General features: G+C 37.4%; 1 long non-coding RNA gene across 1 annotated transcript in view; it reads left to right on the top strand.

Moving 5' to 3' along the window:
* Positions 1-13,460: 13,460 nt before the first annotated feature.
* The window catches only part of LOC311438669, a 34,619-nt gene continuing 21,178 nt past the window's right edge, over positions 13,461-26,901 (top strand). Inside the window, exons 1-3 of the long non-coding RNA XR_014694263.1 lie at positions 13,461-13,604; positions 23,405-23,489; positions 25,464-25,599. This is a non-coding gene — a long non-coding RNA (uncharacterized lncRNA). The remainder of the gene's footprint in view (positions 13,605-23,404; positions 23,490-25,463; positions 25,600-26,901) is intronic.

Here is a 26,901-nt window from a genome sequence, read left to right as displayed (position 1 = left end):
ATATGGATTTTCTAGAAACTTTTACGACAGTAAATTGCCATATTTAGTAGTCTCATCCTCTCAGATTCTTTTTCAAGCCATGGGAATTATTTCTTGCTGTGCGAAGGCAGCAGGACTTTCTCTCTTAATTTTTATCATTCCATTAAGTAAACCCGCTGAGCAAATAGCTGTTATTATGCTAGTGTAGATTTTCCTCTGCTCCATTAGAGTGAAAATAAAGTTGATAATTGACCAATATCTTATAGCATTTATCCTACATCCTAATTCCAGTTAGTCCCTATTCAGGTATTCTGTTCATTGTGTATAAACATCAGAAAAGAGATCAAATACATATCAGTAAAAAATTCTGGTTGAATGGGTGTGAACCACACAGGCTGTGAGTTATTAGACAGCACAGAACAACTTTTCTCCAAAAGAGTCTGATTCTTACTCTCTGTGTTTCAATTTTTGGATTAATCTCTATGATGTTTCATTTATTTGGTGTATTTTTACATTGCTGATCATTCCATTAATGTACAATGAGGTTTCCAAAGTAGTGAGATAAATGCATGTGCTCAAAACCAACTGACTTTACGTGACATGACTGAGCTGTTAAAACTGTTAAAAAACCAGCCAGGTTTACCTTCTAAATCACATGCATTTAAACTTGAGCACTTGTTGTTTCAAGCACCGATACTTTCCTTGCTTCTCCCTGATTCTCCTTGAGTCACCAAGAAATGCTAACTAGGAGTATGAGCTCACTTGAATGAACATGTCTGTCTTCATCTCAATATCCCAGCTCTCCAGAAAGAGGAAGAAATCCAGTTTATTGTGAAGAGTGCAATGTGTTTTACATGTATGTTGCACGCAATGCCTTTTATGTTGCACCCTGGTCTTCCTGTGCAAAGTCATTACAGTGCAGCATAAAATTCCCTGTCAGCATTCCTCACCCAACAGTAAGCTCTGTAAGAGATCCTACTAGCACAGGGGCTGTTTCCCTATATAAATTCAGCTGTTAGGAAGGATTAACATTTGTAATGGCAGCATTTGCACCATCTTTTCAGTACTAGGCCATGGATGTAAATCCCTTTCCTGAAAAGTTGTCAGGGTAAACTTCTCTAAAGATCATCTTTCAAAGTCTCTTCATTCAAATCACATCCTGTAAAAGGGAGGAGGCTGCTCTCCTCTGACTCAGATGTTCCTTTGTGATGGGCACTTTAGAAATTCAAAGATAATCAGCATGCTGGAAGAGGCATGCACATTAGAGGAACAGAGAAAAATAAAACAAAAGCAAACCCTTAGCCTTATCTAAATCTTAATGAATTTTATCAAAGGCTTTGGGTTTAGATGCCCGAAGTATAATATTTTGGTTTTATATCTAAAAGGACAGGAGAGGAACAAAAGAAAGCAGAACTGGGGAAATTCAACGTTAAGAAATGGACAGTATTTCAAAATGATGGTAAAAAAGGAACTAACTGCAGAGCAAAATACAGGCCCCAGAAATGCAAGAGGCATTATTTTTATATTGCATATACAGAGGAAAATTCTATGGAAAAAAATGGAATTGAAAAAAATGGAAAATTCTATGGAAAAAAAAAAATTATGGAAAATTCTTTCCATAGTCCATGTTAATGGTCATTTCCTAAAATATTCAACATTTCAATTTTCACATCACTGCTTCAGTTGATCTGAGAAGAGATTAAGCTTACCTAGCTGCTGTGTTCAAGAAAGTAATCGAGGCTGGGAATGTGGTTTACTTTTTCACCTCCCATGAGTTGTTTGGGGTTCTGTCATTCTTGCTGTAGCTGTGTTTTGATCAGGGGACATTTCCTGCTCAGTCCAGCATAAAAGACCCATAGGGACTCTGAGAGTTCAAAACCTCAGTCTCTTGATGAAAAGTTTCTATTAGTTTTTCATAAAGCAATTTTAAAGTAATGAGTTTATGTTCAGGGAATAAGTAAAAATAACTCAGAGAAAAATAAATGTGTTGAAAGAATCATGACAGTAGTTTAGCTTTTTCCTTTCTATGTCTTGGCTCTGATGTTTTCTCAGTGATCAAGATAGCTCCCCTCCACAGCACAGAATGTGTCAAGGGTTTGTAAAGCCCCTTTTCCCTTCTTGATCATATGTTATCCTTGTATACTTTTTCTTTCTTTTCTCTCTCTCTCTCTCTCTTTTTTTTTTTTTTTTTTTCAGTGCTTCAGTTTACTCACTACTTATAGTTCCCACATTCAGCTATGGGAAGAAACTGAAGCCACATCCTTTTGCTACTCTGCAAGGACTTCAGGGTCTTTCTCAAAACAGAGAGTAGCTTGTGTTTTTCCAGTTAACATTTTCCTTTTTTAACATGGGACTTCCTGTTACAAAAGAATGACTTGTACAAGGAAACACCAAAGCAAATGTTCAGCTCATTAAGAGTGCAGTTTTTGTAGGGCTAAATTGATTTTGCTGTGGTTTGCTGTCCTTTGGGAGACTATTGACTAATCCATAAGAAATGTAAAATAATAGTAGACTTATCTGGATAAGGTAGAAAGTGAGCTACATATGGAAATAACAGTAAAAGTTTTTACATTCCTCTCACTTCCCAACCTTACAATGTAATCTTAACACAATAAATGTGTAAGAATTATGTTGCATTTGCAACTCCTTTACTGCTATCCTCTCAGCAATGCACGCAGAGGCATACACAGCTGCAGCAGTGGACGTGTGTTACCAGTTGATCCTGTAGACAGCATGAACACAGATGATGTATAAGCCTAATTTCTCAATGAGGAATTGGATCTAGAAATGTGGCCCAGACATTACAGGGTTGTTTTGTGGCTTTTTGTGTGTATTTCTTTGTTGTTTTTAATTGTTTGTTTGTTTTTCATTGAGATTTTTGCTTCCTCCTCTGCCCACCAGAAAGTACTGCGGAGTCTTTTTGAACTTCAAATATGGGGCATTCTGTATTTTCCTTGCAATGACATTACAATTCTGTATTTTCCTTACAATGACTTAAGACTGCCAGAAAGTTCAGTAGAGAACTACACAAAGCAAAACCTCAGTGCTTGTGTTTGGTGGGTGCAGTTTTACTTATCCTTCAGCATTCCAGGAAAAAATGTGGAGTGAATTGCAGTAGAGACCAACTGGGTTGAGCATGCTGTCTGCAGCAGCAGGGTCTGTGCCATACTGCCCAGTCATGCAGCGGCGTGTGCCTGCATCCTTGCTCTGCCCTCAGGTATGAAGCAGAAATGCACAAGGAATTTTTTGTGTTCCCAGTGTTGACACAAAAGAGGCTGTGCTTTCTAAAAAGTTTGAAAGCCCCTGATCTAGTGCAATCTCATCTGGCTGCCTCAGAAAGCTTGCCAATGCTTTTCTGCCTTTGATTCTGTTAATGTTTCCATTCAGAAATATTTGCATTAGACAGGGAATGTGAGATCAACCACAGCCTTTTAGCATGGCAAACTCAGAGACAGGCAGCAGAGGTTTGTGAGCTCTTTGTTAGATGACACGAGCCAAAAGTGGAAAAAAATATTGTAAATGCTCTATTGAAAAACTAATATTTAAAACTTCTAAAAAACATTTATTTTAAGCACCAAAAGTTTATGTAGCTTGTAAGAAATCAGTTTTTGGGACAATAAATATCTGTTTCTATAGTTCTTTTATGTCATTTATGCCTCTTCTCCTACCACCAATAAAACACAGAGATGCCTATAAATCAGCTGGTAGAACCAGTAAAATAACTTACTTCCTTACAGAATATGCTACATCCAAGTATCTTTATTTTTTTGTAACACGTACTGTACTGTCTGTCATGCACTATCGTGTCTTCTTCCCCTCGGTGGCAGGAAGATGTCTGATCCAATTCAGACAGATCATCAGTTAACTATTTTTAAGAGTGGCATTGTTTTCACATGGACAGCATTGAAACCATATGGTCTTTCCTTTTCTTGTCTCGTGCTTTCATCTAACAGATATTTATGTTTGAAAGTACTGGAAAGCATTTAGCTTTAGAATCTATCCCTACCTTCTGGCACTCTGCTTAATTTCCAAGTTTTAACATCAATGAAAGCAGTATTTCAGCGTGAAAGATTTTTTTTTTTTCTTTCTCTTTCTCCTTTCCACCTTCCAAGAGAAGTGATCTGTGCTATTGAGGAAGGAATTAAACAGCTGAGGACTTGCCGAAAATGGGCAGTTTTATTTAAAAGGTTTTAAGACCTTTTGTGTGAGCTAGTACATCGAAATACTTTTTTCAAAATAATGCATTATTTTAATAAGTGCTATGCAGTAAAAATAATAATAATAAAATAAAAAAGGAAGAAGAAGAAAATTAAATTTTGTACTGGATGGAAAAAGATCTAAAAATACAAATTTGTTTATCTGGAATAATTTTGTACTTGAAGTAATTGAAAATGTTTTTTATGAATAAGCACATGACAGTCTTATTCAGCAGACTACTTCAGTACATGCATGCACCTAGCTGCAATTAGTCTGAAGAATGAGAGTTACTCTGGGCTTGTTTACTTGCCAATCCGATGTGTCATTATCAGTGTTTTCTGAGGCTGAAACAAGGCTGATCACACCCCTCCTTCTCTGAGCCAGCAGCTCCTTGCATGATCGGTGCCGGGGATGTGGTGATTCATGCTTGGGGTCACAAGGGGATGAAGCAGAACCCTGTGCCCTAAGCAGAACTTAATCTCAGTTCCACCTGCCTATTTGCCAGCCTGCAGGTTAAAAAAAGTTCAAGGCGTGGGCAGTGAATGAGCACATTTAGGGAAACACGAGTTGAACCATGATCCTTGTTGTGTAGATGAATGCTTAGCTATACATTCTTCCATCTGCCTCTGATAATCATGGTCATGCATCATTAGGGATCTATGAAGGGGCAGTCATGCAAGAATAAGTTAGTCCCTGCCTTCTTATCTTGTGCATTACATTTGCTTTGTCAAAATGTACACAGTCCTGCCCTGCAGGATCAAGCTCCTTCTCTACCAATTACTTCCTTGTCTTCAGAAACTTTTATTTCTTAGATTTTGCACATGGGTTGCAAACATTTTTATAAATGTCAGTAGCTATGTTTTGGGTGTTAAATACAGGAAATCCAGTACGCAGTGATGCACCTGAGATCTGAAGAGGCTGTGGGCCACCCAGGAGGAGGATGGGAGTTTGCAGGGGAAGTGAGACACACCAGACAAGCAAACCAAGAAGACCTGGCAAGGCATTTATCGAGTGCCTTAGCTAACCACCGCATAGCAAGGAGAATCTCTGGATAAATGAAAAGACATATAAAAGGAAGAGTATGCATGGAGGTAGTATTCATCATCATTTCCAGCTTCAAAAGGGTTCAGGAAGCTACATTTTTGCATTGTCTTTCCACACAGCTCTGACTTGTGACCTTTTAAGATGCTCGCCCATCACCAGTTACATACTTTATTGATGTTTTAAATTGAATTGCCTTTCTTGACACCAGGAAAAGCTAGCTTCTTTCCTATGAGAGAGGATCAGAAGCAAATTTTATGCAGAGGAAGTCCAGTTCATATGCACTGTCTTTGTTATTGTCACTATCAGGCCACTTAGCTGGCATGATGAGCCTGGCCAACTCTCAGAGAACTTTGAGCTGGTGCTGGTGGCATGAAATAGGACTGCCATACTGGAGCTGCCACAGCTTTGGGAAGAGACTCCTGCCTTAGCCTATCTAATATTGCAACTGGTTGGTTTCATGTAAATGCAAAAGGAGGGCATTTAAGCAAATATCAAAACCTTATCAACTAACTGCTCTGTTTGGAAGAATTGCACACTGACCCCCAGAGAAAGAGAAGGCTGCCAAAGAATCAAGCTCTAGAGAATCCTTTTTTTTTTTTTCTTTTTCTCCAAAGACTTGGTTTTAGAAGAACGATACTGAGCACATTAATGGCAGAATACAGAAATAAATGAAAATAATGTACTACTAGCCTACCAGATGTGCACAGATACATACAACACTAAGGAAGTGGAAGCATACTTCCAAATGCCCATTGGAAGTGAATCTTAGCCATGCTGCAGAAGTTAAGATGCAGAGACTGAGAGTGGCTACACCTGTGGGCAGTAAGCTCAGCATGAGCATGAGGTCAGTGTCAGAAAACACCAACTTATTTGTCACCAGTCTTTGAAGAGATTAGATCTGAGACACAACCTACCTTTGTTACTCTGGGGTTACTGAATCATGGGGGTCTCATTCCCTGATGACAACTTTAACTGTCCATGGTTAAAAATTCACTGCTGTTATATCCATGTCTCTGTTATCTTTTTCTTCAAGATCTCCCTTTGGTGCAACTGAGGATAAAAGCTCTCTCCTGTGTCATGGGAGCAAACCTCAGGGGAAAGACAAGAACAGCCTATGCTGCGGGCAGAGCAGGAGTGGGCTCTGGCTCACCAAGTGCACATGAAAATGGCTGGGTTTTGCAAGACCCTTTTTGATTATGCACATTAAAGTTTGTATTATATGTAATATGTAATATTTGATTATGCAGGTAAAGATTGTATAGAGACTGACCTACTATACATTTCTTTTCAGGATGACTCCTGTTTTTAAAGGTGACTAGAAGTGTCTAACTCTTGATTTTACAGAGAAAATAACAGGGACTATGTGAAGGTGTGAATGTTTGCATGTTCAGGTGTTCCTTTCTGGAATTTGCCCAAAGAGCTGCTAGAGCTTCCCTATATAATCAAAGGGCCTGAAATTGTCTGAGTGATGCCAGAGAAAGATGCTACCTTGCAATGCAGCGCCAGAACATTTCCACAGTGAGAAGAAAAAAATAAATAAATTGCTAACAGTTTGGGAGGCTTTTTGAAACTCTTTCCATATAAAGCTGTTTTTCAATCTGTCATCAATCCGCAGTAACCCAGTGAAGAAAAACAGAGCTGTGGTATCAGTTTGGATGTCAGATCCAGTTGTAAAAAGCTGCTAAAAACATGCAAAGCCAAATTTGGAAGATCTCAATTTCATATTCCTGGAAAAGGATACATTGGCAGAGACGTGAGTAGAAGTTTTAAGTTATACAAAGAGACTTCCCTAAAACATGTTTATGCTCCTCATTTGACCAGTCTTTGGAGTTCAAATTCTCCTGTCTTTTTGCCTGAGTGGCCAGGTTTGCTTTCACAGTATAAGAGCTCCTACTCTGCCACTGGCATGGTTAAATTCAGAAGCATTTCACATCTTGGTTTAACATATCCTGACCAATCCTCTCGTAAAATTACAGAGAAACATTTCACAAAGTAAATATTGGGAAACTCCTATGACCAGTGATTAAAAAAATTCAAAAGATTTAAAAGCCCATCTTGGAGCCTGCTGTTATGGACACTTTTCAAAGGCTTCCATAAAAGCTTTTATAGACTCTATGTAGAGTAATTTTGTGTTGGCGTTGCCTGCCTGCAGTTTTGTCTTCTCAATTTAAATTGATTTTTCTTTATTTCCTGATCATATTTCCTTCTTCTTACAACTCTCCAGATAGCCCCTTCTTTTTCTTCCTATAGTACATTTTTTTTTCTTGAGATCATAAAAACTGGATCTCAAAGGAAAAAGGCCTTTTTGTTACATGGAATAGATTGTTAGAAATGCAATTCATTTTCTCTGAGCTCCAGTAATTTCAGTGGCAGAAGAGGATAGCGATTCCCCTTGTTTTTCTTACATGCCACCTTTCCCCAGAGTTTCCTCAGGTTGCTGGTAGCACCTCTCACCTAGCTGATGGCCCCAGACACAAACACACACTCAACAGGGGAAGAGCAGGAGAATAGCTCTGCACTGTTCCACAGATTCTTGTTGAACACTTGGTTACTGCCCCAAACCCATTTAGTGGCATTTTTTTTGGTCTATGCTGACAGCTCCCTATCATCTCAACTAGGAACCTTATACTAGGCTTTTGTAAGCATGAGTGTAAATACCTGGGCTCTGCTTATGCTGTACAAAGCATTGAAAGACTTTTGCTTGTGCAAACTGCCATGTCTACTTGTGAATAACAAATTAATATTATGTTCCGTTGTCTGTGAATCATTTCACAGTGTTTCCAGGTAAGTCAGAAGTTGAACAGTTATGTTGCAATGTGACCCTACTTATGCTGTGTCACAGGGAACTCACATAGCATCAAATGCAGCAGTAAAAGATCATGCAAAAGTCTTCCTTTGGTGTTTCAATTAACACACTGAATTTCACACCCATGTGTCACAGCTGCTGTTAGACTTTTAAGCTTAAACATCTGGAGAATCACAAAGTCTATTGTAAGATGATAAACATAGATGTTTAGATGTTTGGGGCAGACAGAAGATATGCATTTTTTTCTTTCATGCAGTCCTAAATATACCATCTATTTTAAAGGTCATTGTGATGTTAGAAAACCATTTCTAAAAAGAATGAAATAAAGTGAATAATATATTTCTGGTTGCTCTTGGCTCTTTGAAAATGGATAGCCAGTCCAATTAGTAAGTCTTGGATAAAAGCAGCTGTTAAACATTTACACGTGTTATATTTCGGATTCCAATCAGGTAACTGTACAGTTCCACTTTTAAATAGAGTTCATATTTCACTGTCACAAAAGGAGGATTTTCAGAAGGGTACATTTAATCAGTTTTCTTGGTCTTATAGCTTTCAGAAGATAATGGTTTTCTTGTTGTTCTTGTTTGTTTTGTTTTGTTTTTCCAACCTTCTCTGAAGCTACTGTATGTAAGAGAGGCCAAATGCAGATGCACAATGTGCCCTGCGCTGCTGATCCTGCTCAAGGGCTGTGTCCTATTCATCTCCACCTTGTAAGCCACCCAGAAGCTGTGTGTTCACCACAGCAGCAGTTCTCTGGCAGACTGTAAACCCTTCTATCTTTGAGAAATGTTCTCATGCAAAACAGCATTGGTCAGTGGATCTTGTTTTCAATTATATCATGAAAATTAAAATCTGGACAAGGTTTGGGATAAGCTATTTCTATGGATTTCTAAAATTGCAATGTAAAGAAACAATATTCAAGAATTTTGGAAGAAATATAAATCCCCATGTTTGAATATTAGGGTTCAAAAGAACTGTTGAACAATAGCAATGGGAAAAATGTTTCTAGATACCTTTATGAGAACTACAAATTTCCCTGTACATTTTCCTAAAGCAAATGCTATTGTAATATTGAAATTCATGCTATTGTTTTTGAGTATTTGAATTGCATTACTACTACAAAAATTTGTAAGAACTAGCATTAATCATTATAAAGAGACAAGATTTCACTGGATTGCAAATTTGCAGAATGGTACTATCATCTCTGGCTCATTGTAAAAGGAAGTCAGTGGAAGTGAAGAAGCATAATTCAAGTATATTGGATTTCTTCCCAGTTCCTAATTTTCCATTTCCATTGAGTCTGTGAGAATTGGTCTCAATCCAATTCCCATGGTATTTAAAGGACTAGCTTAAATACAGCTATATTTGTGACTACATATTATGATCAACTCACACATAGAAAAGAAGGTGCCTCACAGGAGACTCAAAAACTGGTTTTCTGTGCCCTTCTTGAGATCAGAAGTGGGAATCTTGGGAAGTCCCAACATTCAGCATCTGCTCTCCACATAGCAAACCCATGGAATTTTAGCATTGGATAGTACTGTGGATTTATATAAACACTGAGAAACTCCCTACCTAGACCTGAAGAGTTAGAAAAACTAATGAGAAGAGCAACTGTCTGTACAAGAGCCAAAGGATAGAGGAACGGCCACACCGTGCATTTTGTACTTTAGATTTGTTCTTGTTACAGTCTAATTGTGTAGTGTATTCCTGTCATTCGGTGATTATTTTCTGGAAACAGAAGCAGCAAGAAATATTTGTAATAATCACCCTGGACCTTCAGTGCTGCCCTCCAAGCTGTTCTTACATCCATCCTTGGCTTTAGTTGGATGGAATCACAGAGGCTTTCAGGATCAGAAAGCTTTAAAAGCCTCATATGTGTGAAAGCACAAATCTTGCTCCTGTCACAAAAACCACCATGCTAGAATCATGCAAGAATAATATAAGACTCCTCTGAAATACCATGTAAAAAAAAATATTTAATTATTCTAAAATTGAAATTATTCAATATAATAAAATTATTCACTTTTATTATTAAAAATGAAATTATTCTAAAAATGAAAATGTATAAAATATAAGACTTCTTGTTCAGTTAAGAAGAAATCAGAAACTTGTACCTGATGTTTCTGAATGAACTTTGAATCTGAGAATTTCCTCTGTATTCAGTTGGCTAAAGGAAGAGCTATGAAACTGAGCACAAGAAAGTGTCACACATACCAGTTTAAATTGATTATATTCTTGCTATACATTATTATTATTATTATTGTTATTGTTATTATTATTAAATAAGCAACAGAAAATTGAATATGAGATGAGGATCTCAACGATATGCCTGAAATTGGGACTTGAGGATGATGAGATTAAAAGCAATTTCTTCTGTCTACTCAAAATGGGGAGTGAGACTCTGAGCTGTGCTATTCCTTACCAGAGGTATTTATCATGAGAATCCGAGAGCAAAGTGAACATATGATAACTAATGAGCTGCAAAATACAGCATGCCAAGTAGAAGAAAGGAGAGAAGAAGCTGTGTGAAGATCAGACTGCTTTTCTGGAACACTTCCTGCTGTCTCAGTATCTCTTATTTTTATGCTGGTATATTGGATTTGACTGCATGAGTCAAAGTGTCTGGCAGCTCTCATGCCAAGAGAATTACAAGTGGTTTCATGGAAAAGAAAGAGATACTGATTCCATTCCTTTCTCATTGGTAACTTTTATTTGTAATGGTAAAAGCAGAAGCAACGATACTATGAGGGGCTCCCTTCATACAAGGGAAGTGAAAAGGAACAGTGACAGGGAGAGGGACCTGAACATGCAGTCCTTACAGTGGCAAAAGCTGCAGCCCAAATGAGCGAGCCCTGTCCTGCCCTGAAGGGGTGGCAGAACAGTGCCAGCACAGTCCTTACTGCAGAACTGCAGCCCTGACTGTGAACAAGGAGCAGAGCCTTTGGAAAGCAGGCAGTTTTTACAAAAAGGCACGTCCCACAGCGCAGGAGCTTACAATTGGGTTGACAGTAACACACCTGATTTATGGATACCCGCTGCTGCGGTGGTGTCTGTCAGTGGCAGTGGAGGAGTACCTGAGTTTCCAAGCAATTTATGGTAATAGAAATAACCTGTTTCTTGTGAGTACTCACCGCCCTTCCATCTGCTGAACATTTGGAAGAGATACTTTCCATCCAAATTGGATCAGACACTAACTGCATTGGGCACAAATGAAATGCTACAGCCAGCTATTGCTGCCTTGCAAAATTTGTCCCAGACAAAGCATGAAACCTTCCTCCACTTACAACATTTGACATGCTCTGTTTCTTCTAGCAAAATAGGTCCTGTGTAATGAAATAGAGGATTTTGTAAAGGCTATTTGTAACACCACTCAAAACCATTTTCCTGAAGCTAAGAAAATCATGAAATTGCAAACACCTCCAGTGAGAAACCAATGCAAATATTAATGATAGTAACAAAGAAGTATTTACAGGATTGCAAAATATGCGTTTTCGCCTATAACCAATTTAGATGTGGGAAATTTTAAACTGTCCCATTGTAATGTAGTCTCTGAAACTTATTTGTTGCAGCCAGGCTTTACAGTAACCCCCTGATTTTAAATGCAGCTTTTGCAGAATGCAAATGGTGCCAAGATGCTTCTCTACACTCTTCGCACATTCAAGTTCATCTATCTTTTTTAAGTGCCAGTTTACATCAATAAACTTCTGTTCATGAACTTTTGTGTTTCTGTCTAGGTTATGTAATAGCTTTCAAGCCTCCGACAATATATGTGAAAGTATAGCACACTGGTTTTCTGAAAAAGTTGACCTTTTAAATTATTACTATTATTTTTTATTTATTTCTGCACCATATAACATAGCCCTGAGATCTATGTGAAGGGTGCAGTCTGTCACACTCTGGTATTCCTCAAGGTGAGAATCACAGCTTTTAAAACACATGGAGACTTTTAGTTTCTTTCATAAATAAAGACTCAGTAATAGCAGCTGTTTTTTTTAGGTATTATAGTGAATGAAGATTAAAGCCTCTCTTTTTCCTAATAAGGATGCTTTTTTTTTTTTTTTTTTTTTTTCCTTCCCTTACAGCCTTTTGTTTTCTAGTCCAACCTCTTGCTTTTCATTAAAACTTTGTAGAAAATGTGGTCCCATTATGCACCATTCACACACATTTTAGTATTTGTAGAAGTGGAACTCCAGATAGGCTCTCATGATTGATTAAGTGGATGCCGGGACTTCAGAAAATAGTGTATTTTGTTCCAGTGTAGACCTGATATATTTTTGCTCTTTCATTCAATTTTAATGCAAAACATGAGATTTTGAACGTTGATACCTGATGCTGTTTGTGACCCAGCTGGCATATATCTGATGGAATGTATCTATTGCCCACTAATAACTAACATATACAAATATTTAGGTACTTTCTCATGATTCTGTACCTCAAGCAATCAAAACGTGATACTATTTTTTTTTCTTTACATGGTAGAATCAGAAACTATTTGTACACTGGAACTTTTTTTTTATACTTGATAAAAAAAAGTAGATTGATGAGGTTTGGGAGTGGCTCGGGAGACTTGGTTGGTTTTTTAGATAATTGGCACAGCATGTTTTCTGGGGCAAAGAGTTCTCTTTTCACCCTACTCTTATTTCCTTCCTTGCTGTCTTGGAGCAGATGTCATTAACAATGTCTAATTCCAGATTTCTTAATGCATCTTACTTCAATGACCAAAAAAAAAATATATACTTTACTACTAAACATTCACAAGAGCACACAAACTAATACCCATATTTTCTTTTTTTTTTTTTTTGCAATTCTGTAGCACTCTCATTGATCTTGTACTAAATATTTAAATTCACTAATTTTTAACCTTGTCCCTACTCTGCTTCTGAACACAAAATTTTAGCTCTCTGGAAAAAGTAGTTTTTCAAGGATGCTTAAAATTAATTTAGGCTTTTACAGCTCACTCACTGCATTCAGCAGTATTTGGTGATTTAACAGTATGGTTCCAGAATTCAAGTGCCAAGCTTTTTTTTTTTTTTTTTTTTTTAAATTTAAAACAAAATGTATTAATCTCTTCATCTGACTTACTTTAATAGTATTTTTAAAGGTTCCATTAACCATTGTTACTGTTTGTTAGTCTCAGGAGATCACAAGAAAAGGTATAAAATTAACTTTTCAAAGGGACACAAGTAAGAGACAGAACTCTTAGCAACTTATGTCACCCACCCATCAGCAGTATAATACGATTTCTCTCTGATAAGTATCTCTCCAGCAACATCAGGTCTTCATTAAGAGTTTGATGATAACAAATGACCCTAAGGAGGACTCTTTGGTTCAGCTCAAGATCTTTACTAATAATCCACAGCTGTTTGAAGAGTGATGGTGGTGGGAGCTGTTGGGAGCTGCCCTGAAAGAGTTTAAATAGCTTTTCAGGTGGCTTCTATGGTTTCTTTGGGGTAAACAGCCTGGTGCACCAGCTCAGCTGCAGAGACCTGTTCCTGGTTTCTTCTCAGTTCTTGACTGCATATTTTTCTCATTACCCTCATGAAATTAACTCTTCCCATGGAAAGAAGATAGGGAGGTAGGTAGATGTATTGTTGCAAAATGATGCCAACATACTGCAAAGAAGATAAGTTTTGTGAAATCCAATAGTTATTAGTTTCCTTCTCTGTTATTGGTCTCTCCCTCTTGGAAGTTAGTCTTTATCTAACTTCTGAGATAGAACAACTGTTTGATGCTGTTATGCTATCTTGTTAATTTACGTAGAGTGTAAAAAGAGTAGAATGAAGCCTGCTAGTAATGATCCTTAAAGTGAATTAGGGATTTAGCTGGTGCATGTAATTTAAGAAGAAGTGACAAGGAGCATACTGAAGTAAAAGAGTGAAGAATATGGTTAAAGATATGAATGTTTTCAGCTTCATGCAAGTGTTAAAATTTGGACTTAGTTATTGAGTCATAAAAACATAAGAAGTGATACACAGTAATTTTTCCATATAATTATGTGCAAATAAGAACACAAATGATATAGCTTATCCTAGAAGGACAATATTAAAGATTCATGATTACACATCACAGTGGAAAAGTGTTGCCTAATTCATATTTCTGTACAAAATTAAACCCATGAACACATGTAAAACTATGTATTTGTATACAGAGCTATAGGAAAAAAAAGGCCCAAATTGTAATTTAGACTCCTACTCCATAGCATGTTGTTTAACCTGATAGTGAATTCTTATGATCTGTTCCTAAACTGGCCTGAAAAGGCAGTGTTATGAACACGCTAGAATTTCTCAGTCTTTGGCTGACCCTGTTACTACATAACATGACCGCATTGTTGCATGAAGATGACTTACTGCATCAATATTATCATATGTTGTCTATTTATTGTTACTTTAATATTGTTCTAAATGAATTTAACAAACTGACTGTACAGCATTTATATAAAAAATAAAAGCTAAAAAGCTGCCCTCTTGTCCCCTTTTTTTGATAAAATTGTTAGCCAGCTCATATACCAACTGAGTGGTTTAAAATCCTTCCTGTATTGTAGATAATGCAATTTCAATTAGACCAAATTTCACATTTGTAGTAGTTCTTGCACTTCACTTCATATAAGTTACAATGGCTGGCAGGAGGCATACTCCAGATGTGGTTCAGGTTTGCCTTAAAAAAAAAAAATCATCAGAAGAAGCTACCCACAGCATGGTTCCACATTGCTTTTGGCCCCAGTTTGTCGTTTGGCAATTTTTTCCACATTTACTTTAATCAACACAAAGAAGTTTGTTTCTACCAGGAGAAGAATGAATACTTCTGCCTGGGATGTTATTTTTTTTGCCCCAAATTAGCAATTTGAGTTGAACAAAGCATTTCCTGAGTTCATTTTGATCATTTCCAGTGAAGAAAAACAGAACTCCGAGACCATCCAATGTTGAAACATCTTGTTGCAAAACTAAAAGCAAAGTTTGTAGGAATTCAATTTCTTATGTAAAAATAGATCTATGTTGTGACCTTCTAGAGACCTAAAAATATATAAAAAAAAAAAAAAAGCATTCTGTGTAAACAGTACGTATTTCACTGTTTAAAAAAAAAATTGAGTTTTCCTTTTATTTCTTAATTCCAGTTTGTCTTAAATTATTTATTTCCCAAGTCACTCAAACACATTCAGCTATCCATAGGGCTCTGATTCTAGCCATTTGCAATTGTTTCTCATATTGTTTGCAATTAGGTGATAGAAGCCAAATCTTAGAGGAATAGAACAAGATGGAAAGAGGGGTTTTAAAAAGGAAAAGGCAGGTTTGTGCAATGGAGGAAGAGGACAGGGAATTCTCTTGTCAGATGATACATCAGAAAATGTTACTGGAGAGCCTGAGAAAACTGCCAGGTTTATTAAGTAGTCCATTACTTAATGTACAGGTGCAATGTGCAGAGATGAGCTGTCTGTAGAAGAGGTAAGGTCAGAATTCAGATCAGTCACTAACACCTCACCCTGCCAAATTGTTGCCATTTTCCTCAGTCAGAGCAGGGTTCACCATCTCCTTGAGACCTCCTGTGCATTTGAGTTGCTCTGACTCTGGTCCTTGCCACCCTGAAATGCTCTTCTCCAGGAGAAAACAGAGACTGTAGCTACACAACATAAGAGAGCTTTTTAGAAAATGAAGAATGGAACACAGCCAGGACCTGGCTGCTTATGTAAAGCTTTGACTAAGGTAGTGTCAGCATCTATATTTTCCTGAAATTATGACATAAGGAAGTGTCCTTTCATAGCTTATTCAGCTGGGGGAAAAGAAGAAACAATAGCATGACATTTTCTAATCAGATTTTTTCCCCACTTTTCCAAAAGACAGTGTCCATCTGTTTTAGCATCTGCTTAGTGTAGTTCAAAATCATACTAAAAACAACAAATAAGTGAAATGGCTTCACTGCCTTCAAAATGTCGAGATCTAAGGATTTCCTGGGGGGAAAAAAGTTGCACGTGTTGTCATTATTACTGCAATAAAGTGTTGCTGACCCCTGTCTCTTTAAATACAGCGTGCAATCTCCCCTTATTTCAGCAAGTCTGAGAGATGTTCTTCACTCAGTTTTGATGCTTCTAAACACAAATAATAAAAAAAAAAAAAAGTGCAAAAATTTGTCCTACTCTAGACTCATGTTAAAGGTGCTGATCTTTCATTGTGCTTTCCTTGGATCAATTACAGCAAAAATGAAGGAGCTGACTATGCCCTTGAAATGAAATACCACTTACAGAACACCTGATAGAAAAACTTGAAGTCATAAATCAATCTATACATATTTTTTTTTCCACATATCTTCAACAGAAGATGATGGGAAGGAGTTCTTTGCAAAAGGCTCATGCTGGCCATCTTTTTCTCTCTCTCTTTGAGTGCATGCTGGCCATACCCTGCTCTAGTGAGTTCTAGTTCCCCAGACATGCAGAGCAGATACCTTCACTCCTGCTGAACACTGAAAACATTAAATTTTACTGTCGCTTTTACTAATACTCCTGGGAGGGCACTTTCAGGGTTACATTTTTTGCCCTCAAGTGTGCTCATTCTGCAGTTCCAGTGATCTAGCACACTGCACAGAAGTAATTTGATCTCAATATTCATAAAATAATTTTAGTTGGAAGGGATCTTTGGTGCTCATTCAGCAGTTAATCAACTCACATGCTGTGTTCATAAAATAATTTTATCTCAGTTGTCATAACCTGATGGCATATCAGATGCATGTCTACCTGGCACGTGAACTTCTGCTGAGTACTACATTTATAAAATCATTTATGTTTTCATGTCCATTTTAGAATGTTGTCAGAACATTTTAGAAGTCTAAAACATTCTAAAACACCTCTAAGTTGTAGTTCATTGAATAAGTATGGATATGACCAAAAAAAAAATGTTGCCATAACGTATTGTTTCAGGCAAAAGAAGTAGAAAAGAAAGAAGTAGAAAGGTTTAGAAGAAAAAACATTCTAGTTTGGGATGTCTTATATTCAGTGTGATTTTCTAGGAAAATTTCAATACTTGTGTATGTATGCTTTATGCTCAACTCCAAACTGTGTCTTACAATGTTCCTTTAAGGAAAGGAGCATGCCTATCCTAGTGTGGTAAAAGACAGATGCAGCAAAATTTATTATTGCTTCTTATGTTCCCTGTTCTTCTTCCTATGTGTGCTGACCCATCTTCTGCCTCATACATTATGTATTCCAAAAATGATCTTCCAGCATGTGTTTCTATTGTTCCACGTTGTCAGTCTGATAGTACCTGCTTGAATGAGGAAGGGTGGCCCAGGTCCAGCTTTCCTGAAAGGATCAGCCAGTATCTGACAGATATTACTAGAATGAGGTAATCAAACAGTAAGCTACCAAGAGAATTGAAGGATTTCAGTTTCACAGATTCTCTGTGGGAGCCAGACAAGGTTCCAACTGAACCAGACAATAATATGAAAGGATAATTATGAAAGAAAGATATTATTTTGTTTTCTTCAAAAAATGAAGCAAATAGATTTCCAGTCAGAATAACCCTCATACCCATGTTACCTGGGGGTTCAGAATTAAGGAGAGAGATCTACTCCATTGCCTTTATTAATGCTGAGCTGTCTATCCATTTTGTTGAATAGCAGTGGTCCATACTTAGCACATCACAGCAAAAGATTTGGTTTTGCTTATGTTTTTACCTCTGAGGAGAATGAAAGGTCTGCAAGTAGGGAAAGTTGTTCATGCACATGTACTGACATCTGCATTATTAAGCAATGAAGTCTGATTTATCCCACCTATTTCTGTTCCTTCCTTTCCCCTTTTTCCCACAGTTAAAGTTCTTGCTGATTATTGCTGAAACTAGCATTTGTACACTTCCATGAAAGTCAATATATTAGAAAACAAGGGGTTTGGAAACAGTAAGAGATAAAAACAACTGGTGACGGATAAATTAATTGTGTTAACATTGCTGACAAATGTCAGGGTGGATAATAAAGCATGGTTAGAAGCAGCAAGAGAGATGAAATATAATGTAGAGGTTTCAAATAATACCTAGTCATGGTAATTTCATACTGAAACAAATACATCTAAATAGCTGACCTTATTTATAGAAAGAATGGCATTTATATGGCAAAAGCAATGGAATTTAAATTATTGTCTGTAAATGGCAGTAATTAAAGATTACAAGGCTACAGCAGTCTTCTGTAGAAATAGATGGATATCTGATAGCATGAATTAGTGATGGAAAAACCTCTATTCAGTGCATAATTCTCGTCAGATTTTCTTTATCTGAAAACAGTGTTATAGCTCTATCATCAGTGACTAAAATGGAACGAATTAACATGTCATCTGGAATTAAGTCTATCGTTTTGTTGTTATTCATTTTTTCTATCAGTGGAATTTTTGCATGAGGAGGGAAAATATCAATTTATCTGATAAAGTCAGTTTTACTAGCAGTTTCAGCCTACAATGATTATTGTTTTCAGTAACTTAATTAAAACATGAGCTGTGTTAAGGATTCCTGCTTTTTAACTATATGGATAAATTCATTGAATCAAAAGGATTATACTTGTTTTTGAAAGTGTATAAAAGGTAGTCTATACATAGGTTTTGGTGAGAAGTACAAGCAGCATAGTTAGCTACAAATTTTATTGCAGATTTAGTTTAAAATAATGTGAAAAACTTATTTACTGTAGTATATTCTTCTTCTTTCTCTTTTTGTACAATAAATTCTGTGGAATCTGGGCTCCTTGGTTGGTTGCTTTGAAATTCACTTTGTAAGTGAATAATGAATTTGGGAGAACAGCCCATGGAAAAATGAAATGTCTTTTACAGTTATTTAAGTGTTATTATCAAACCAGAAGGCTGGGTAACAGATGAGGTTGTGAGTGCAAAATGTATTCCTTATGCAGATAGCAAAAAGGATTTATCCATAGATCAGATTCATACATGTATAGATTTTTAAAGAAACTCCTATTTCTGAATATTAGTGAAAGTAGAGATAATTCTTTCCTTTTTAACACAACTTTGTGACAACAGAAATATAAATAAACTCTTTTCTAGCTCAAGTTCTACGGTCACAGGAGCAGTTGTACTTATTTCTTATACCCTTTCATTGCTTTTTACCTTGGAGCACTCTGAAAGACATTGCTGTGAGTTTGCTAGCCCAGCAGAGGGTTTGCATTCACAGGGGATTTGCAGCAGTGCGTGTCCTGGGGGTGGCTGCCCCCCTGTCACCGGCAGTGCTGAAGCGGGACACAGTGCTCTGGAAGTGTGGTAAGGACAGTGCTTTGCTCAGGGGATCTGACTAAGGAAGAGGGTAAAGCTTTCCGTGTAAGGAAAAGGCTGCTTTTAAATTAAACTACTGATCTTTAATGTGTTTAACTAATCTTATAACAGGAAGGAAGAAGGAAAGCAGGGAATATATTTTAAATTTTCTTTTACTATCCTACTAAGAATAAATCAAGGAAACTACAAGGTGCCAGTTTTGTACATCCTAGAGTGCTGTGCACTGTTCTCTAGAGATCCTGGGAACTGCTGCTTCTGGACCCCAAGTATGCAATCCCAAATATTCTGCATGAGTTGTTTTAGGAGACCTTATATACAGGAAAATAGTGTATTTAAATAGTGTATTTAAACCTAAGCATAGATGAAGTATAATGAACAATCTGTTAAATGTTAATGCAATTTATCCTTTCTTAATTTACAAACATGACATATTGCATGTATTTAGTGTTAATCTGTTTTAGACACTCATTTGTTTTGACCTATGTCCATAATATATTATGTACCTTGAGATATTTATCTTGTCACTTTGAAACAAGATTACAATTAATATGACACACATGAGTTTAAATTAGTACTCCAACTAGAGATGTGTGAGTAATGAATTAGCCACAGTCTTGAACTGTTGGCAGACAATTTAAATTGCCTGCCTCTTTCTGATGCACGATCTGGAATTGCTAAATATGTACATGGTCTTAAGTCAACATGTTTTTTAGATCATTGACTGAGCAATCCTATTTAAGCACTTTTTCTAGTAGAAACTGAAAAAAAAAAAAAAAAAGTTAGTTTGGGACTGTATAGTCAGATGTCTGACTGTAAACAATTCTTCCACAGATTTATTTTGTCACACCACATTTGGTTTGCTATTGTAAGGTCAAGGCTAAAAAGTTAAGTGGTTGTCTATAGGAAGCAGGACTGTAATTGTGATATCATTAGAAATACTGAATTGTGGATAATACTTTATATTTGTACTTGTCACTTGTCTGGTTTTTGACAAGAAGAGGCAGTTTTGATGGGCTTCCTGTGGTCCTTGTGTTTTTTATCCTGTTATCCAATTTTCTGCTGCACTGCTTTCCTTCTGTCACACTGACTGCTAGCCAGCCTTGCCTCCTTTGCTGGAAGGGCATACAAAGCTTTTCGCTATAGTGGACAGAAATAAAGGGAGAAGCAATAACAGGGCTGAATTTTGATAAGTACCTTATGTCCCCTGCCCAGGGTAAGTCATACACGATCTATGTATCACCTGAAGGTCTTTCAAATATTATGGAAAAAGTAAAATTTATGGAATTTGTGTATATAACCCAATATATACTTTTTGAAATTAAATTAGTCCTGAAGAGTGAGAAAACAGTATATAACTTCAACAGCTATTTATATGTGGCAGGGAAGTACTTAAGTGAAGTGAACCTGTAGTCTCTGAAAAGAAAAAAAAAATGTTTGAAAAAAAAAAAATCATAATGTAAATCCTAGTACATAAGTGAATACTACCAACTAAACCTTTACTCTTTATTCAAGTTATAACATCCACTAGTCTTTTGGATATGAATTTCCACTAGGTTTCCATTTTTTATATTTGGAATTCAGCACAGACAAGATTGGACATATACAAGGTTTATGGTCTTTGCTCATGCTTGCATGCTGATTTAATCTGATTTAGATGTATCATGTACAAAACTGGCTTAGTCTCTGCTAACAGCTACATTTGCTCCTATTCACTGAAAACAAGTTCCTTAACATTGTTTTTTCCCCGGTTCAGCAGTTGATAACACTTTAATGCTTTCACCTGTCCCTCTGAAAGGTCACGCACACATGTAGGCAGTTTGCATCAAGCTGAACAGCAGCCTCCTAAGTGCCCTGTAGTGTTGGCCCTGACTTTGCATGAACCTCTGGCTTTTTCTTATGCTTGTTGTATTTTAATACGCTTATAAACTTCAGGATGCAGGTGTAATTATATAAGCAAAATATCGAGGCTTCATCTGAACTGGTAAAGCTTGGAGTGCTTCGTGTTCCTGCACTCAGATTCATGCTTCATTCAGCCTCTGCTATGAAGTGAGGCAGAGCATGCAAGAACTGCCACCTCCCACCACGCCTGTCTCCTTTGGTAGGGATCTGGTCAGCAGGGGAGGGGTGGCACACATCTGGATACCCTGGAGCCAGGAAAATTGGTGTGCCTTGGGGTGCTTCTGAACACTGCTCAGGAGAGCTATGTTTCCTTCCCAATGCACCTACTAGCCCGCTCTGGCTCCTCAGAAGACTCCCAGGTGCATTGTTTTCTTTTGCATAGCTGAGGTAGGAATGCTCTTACTACAGGCTATTTTGCCATATGCTATAGACTGCCAATACTCTAGCCATTGCTATAATACCATAATAGATAATGTAGTTGATATGAAAATTATGAAAATCCTTTGTTTCCTACTAATAAAAATACAAGAGTAGACTTACGGTTCTTAAAATACAACTTGATAGCAGAGAGAGCAGTAAGCCCCACCTGCAATATCCATTCATGGGCAGGAGAGATTGTTTCAGAAGGTCACTGCTACACACAATCATCTCTTTTCTCAGTAGAGTTTATGCAATAGACATATCTGAAAACATACACATGTATCTTGGCTAATATAATGACAATTTCTGAATACCTTTTTGTTGTTGTTGTTTATGGTAACTATTGTTCAATTTTGTAATTAGCAGTTACTCAATTGCCCTAGGAGATCTTGGTTAAATATGAAATCTTCATGCAAGAAAAAAGCTTCATAAGATTAAACAAAATCAAAAATCCTGATGCGCTAGGATGACAAAAGTTCCCAGATTTTCTCCACTTTGAAAGAAGTAACAGACAAACATTATTGTAGCTGGACAAGCTGTGGAAGTTTGAAATGTATACTGCTGTTTGCACAGCCCAGGCATTTATGTTTTCAGTTAAGTGGTCACACTTGCTATATTCTGCCTGATGTGGGTGATACTTGCTAGAAAGATGTTAAATGGAAACAAAAAAACATAGGTTCAGTAAGCTAGCAGCCATAGCTGTGTTACCGAAAGAATAAACATCTATGTGCTCCCTTTGTCATTGATGTGTATTAAGAAAACACATTCCTCCTATACTTTTAATCATTAAAATACATTTTCAGCACAGGGGATTTCTGGCTTATGTAGAACATTTTTGTGTATGTTATTTTCTCTATTATTCCTCTTGCTATATTCAATATGAACATATACTCTGAAGGAAGAAATAATATCCCTGAACATTTGGGAAATCTTGACACTGCTGTTTTTGGAAAACAAGGCAGTGTCCCAATGAAGCATCTGAATCCTTGATAATAATCAAGGATTGATTAATCCTTGATAATCCTTGATCCCAGTACTTTTAAAACTAGTTTGAATAATGCAATAAGTTATAGAATTATAAACGAAAACACGACTTTAATCAGAGGTTGAGCTATGAGTTTGTAGATCTCTTTATAACTTTGTTTTAAAAAGTTTTTTTTTTTTTTTTTTTTTTTAATGTGCCATATGGGGTGTAGGATGGAGCTGGAACAGATTGGTACTCATTAATCAGTAATTCATACTTCATACAGAGCAGAATTAGTGTTAAAAGTAATGAATTCTGTAAGTTAACATTCTCAGTCAGGGACAGCAAACACAAGAATAATGATTGTTGTCCTTACAGGGTGTCTTCCACAACCTCCTCCTTCATTCCCACAGTACAGCAAGAGTGTATGCAGTTTTAGGCTTGGAAATGAGTGGCTGCAGGAGCCAACATTCATGCTGAGGTATTAAGAGGCAAAGGTGATACAGAGAACCATGAACTGAGAACAGTCAGTCACACCCCAAGCAAATCTGGGATGAGACGGCAGGAGTTACATGATATCATAAGAAAACTGACAACATAAATGAAACTTTAAGGGCATCACCAAGCTTTGATAAGCCAAGAGAAAGGAAATCAGACTAATTTAATGCTCAAAGGTTTGGTTAAAAAAAAAAAAAAAAAAAAAGAAAAAGAAAAAAGTTAGAGTTATATACTGGAACTAGAACTACAATGGACTGCCCAATATATTAGCAAGGTATTTATACATATTTTTCTCTAATTTGATTTTATACTATTGGTGATCTTAAGAAATATTGCTTTTTTTTAGACCACTTAATGAAGGGATGTCATCTGGTACCTCCCAAGCCCAGGACTGCAGTCAGCAGAGCATGCACGATGGAGTCATCTGCAAGGTATGGAAGATGCCCAGGAAGTGCCTTCAGGCAATAAATGGGAAAGTCGGAGTTCTTAATTACTGCTATGACTTTCTTGTCTACTGGTTTTATCCTTACATATAACAAGGCACCATCCCATTGACCTGGTTGTAGTGGTACAGCTCTTCTACTTTTATTCTATTCCTTCATATATTTTGTGTTTCTTCTCATAGGAAATAAGCATTAGGGTACTTTAAATATTTTTGTTTTACTCCAGGCATAAACTTGTGTGTAGGCCTGTGCTAAAATGTGTTATTTGGGTTCAGGTGGAGTATCACAAATCCTACTAACTGGAAAAGCTAAAGAAGATGATCTTAAGCCAAAATAGGTGCTCTCATCCTTAGTGTGCTGCAGAATAGCTATGCATCCATGCCTGTGAAAGAGCTCTTGTAAATGCTTAGATTCGATTAAGTACAGGCTGGATGTCCTGTATTTATTTCTTTTTATATCAAAACACAGGCAACATAAAGGTCTACTCTGTTCAAAAGCTCACTTATATTAAGATCATGCTTTCTGTTTTAATGTTTCTCATTTTAAGGTTGCTTTTATAGACTCCTGCGGTTCAGTGCTGGTAAGTCATATCTGACTGTGGTACACTTCTGAACTTCTGGATACTTATTCATTCTGAAACTCCAGATGTCTTATGTCTTGTGGTTTTGTGCCACAGTAAGATGGTGCAAGGCACTTCATGTTGTCACAGCTCACCTGGGATGTGAGCAAAATATTACATATCTGGATTTGAACAGCCCAGTTCACAAATAATCAGGGCTTTTTTTTTTTTTTTTGGCCCAGTGACTACGGACTAGTAATTTCAGTAGCATTATAACTGTACACTCCCTGGACTCAACCACCATAATAAGGTTTTGAGTTTCCTTAGGAGTAAATGACTGCAAGAGACAATTCCTCTTCTAAACAACAATTAGAGCATTAGCTGAACAAAGAGCTTCATCTGGCAATTAGTATTCCTGTGGTGAACAGGGAGAGAATTAGTCAGAGATGCAAGAGGCTCAGGCTGCAAGAGCTGGAGCAAAAGGCTCAGTGCACAAGCTTTCTGATGCTCCGATGCCTTTTCTCTTCCCAGTTTGAGAATCTCTTGCATTTATTTTTCACAATAGGTTAATGCTCTCATGTTGAAAGAATACATTATGGCTCAAACATTCATCTCTGCTTCAAAAGATAGGCAACAGCTACTGGAAGCAGCAGGGCTCTCTGCTGTGTTTTCAGTCCTGAGGCTGATCAATAAGCTCTGGTGACACAAGGGAGGAAGGGGTAACGCACTCACACACTGTTCAGCCCCAGGAATGCAGAAAGGATGAATAGAAAGCTAAATGTTTCTTTAAGGAAAGAGACCCAAGCACAGATGGCACTCTGTATTCATGGAAGGCTCCCACATGGTGCAAAGAATTAGAGCCTGCAGGGCCTCATAAAAATAATGGAATCACCTATATTCAAAATCTTCAGCCTGATTCACTCTCAGCTACATTGCTGTAAGATAGTAGGAGTAAAGGTATTACAGTCATTGGATTAACGCAGTCTAACACTGTCCTTACAGCTGAAGCTCATACCCACTGTGCAAACTGGTTATCCAAAGGGCTTGTAGTGACTGTGTCATGAATAAACTAGTCAAGAAACCTAAAACTTCATTTTTAGCCCCTCAGAACCAGATCTTGGATACCATATGGGGCTACTGATTCTCCCAGTTGAGGTGGAAGCAACCCAGAAATCTAGTTTAGCAGAGCAGGTGGGGATTTCACAGCAATGGGAACTAGCTCTTGCATTATCCATTACTACAGTGCTGTCTCTATATTTATTTTCTTTAGCTTGAGTAGTGTGAAGTCACAAGGAAAAACAAAATAAAAAAGAAAAATCTTGCTCTTTCTGTCTAGTAATCATCAGATGTCTGAAGCTCCTTTAGGAGAAAAAATGAACTAATGTCATTCTTTGCTCTCTAAGTTGCCAGTCAGAAGAACAAATTTCCAGATATTCCAGAATCTCGGATGTCCTGGAACAGATTAAAACCTTGCTGCTAGAGGAACTTAGCTAATTCCAGGAATCTGTACCTTAAATGGAAATGAGCAGAATTTATCTGGTAAGCATATGTAGTGGATACAAATAATCCATGCCATGTAGAGTCAAATATTTGTATTACTTTCAGCCAATTAAGTCTTTCTACAATTTCTGGATCACTAAATTCATTTGGGGTACTTATTTCAGTACCACAGAAGACGTAAGAAGAAAATAAAATTGTCTCGATTTTGATTCAATATGAATTCAATATGAATTTGATTCAATAGATGCTGGTTGTTTAGGTGTGTCTTTGTAATGTCCCCTAGTAGGTCATTTAGCAAATATCACCACTTCTTCAGATTTTAGGTCCTGTGAGTGTGTCAGTTCTGAATTCTCCCTTGGTAATGGGAAATACTAGTTATATGTCAGTACTGTATTTGCTGCCTGCTTGTAAACAAACATGTATTTGAACTTTTGAGACTGCAGAGCAGTGAAGTTGAAGCAATCTGTGAAGACAAAACCTCTTTATCAACTCTGCTGTACACCCAAATCTGCCAGACTGTTCTCTAGGCAGCCAAGCAGGGAGAAGGGTGATGTGGCTGTGTCTGTAGCTCAGGCATACACCAGGAATTGTATCTGTTCCTGTCTGAGGAATCTTCCTTGCCTGAGATTCTACCAAGAAAAGGACAGATGGAAAGGAACCCTATTCACCCCACACTGTACGTCTTCCCAATCTCCATCTTCTCAGCCATGAGTGAATTGTTCTGTTGTGGTTTTCTGCTTAAAAAGGCCCTTTGGTCTGGGACATGCCTTGAGCAATGCTCCAGCAGGGTCTGGCCCAGGGAGAGTTTTGAGAAGTCATGACTTGACATAAATCCACTCTGACTGGACCTTGAATTCCTGGTAGAAAGGGTCGTTGGTGAGGTAACCTCTGTGAGAAATGTGTGGTTTTGAAATACACAACTGGATTTGGAGGGAAAGAAGCATAATCAGACGATAGTCAGGGCCCACTGCAAATATTGTCAGGTATGTTTTGAATGTTTGAATTTAGAATAAAATTGGAGACTGAGGAAGAAGAGAAGATCATTATGTGAATGGCCATAGGATTTTTGCCATTTATAAATAATAGTGTGTGTTTCAACTACCATGTCAAATGGAGGTACTCTCACCTCTGTACTGCTCCAGAGCGTCATCCTACAAACCCTCATCCTGTCTGGCCATGCATTGGCCCTTAGAAAACCACTCTTTCAGAAGCAGGAGGCCCCTCAGCCTAGAGAGGCAGCCTGCAGCATCCCTCTGTGCCACTACTAGCTGCAGCTGTTGCTGCTACAAGGACACTTAAATACAATACATTACTAACCAGTCAGATTTTCTTCAGGTGCTA

Source organism: Aythya ferina (assembly GCF_964211825.1).
Source record: "Aythya ferina genome assembly, chromosome: 6".
Taxonomy (NCBI): domain Eukaryota; kingdom Metazoa; phylum Chordata; class Aves; order Anseriformes; family Anatidae; genus Aythya; species Aythya ferina.
The sequence above is the reverse complement of the archived record's forward strand: the minus strand, read 5'-3'. Positions and strand labels throughout refer to the sequence as shown.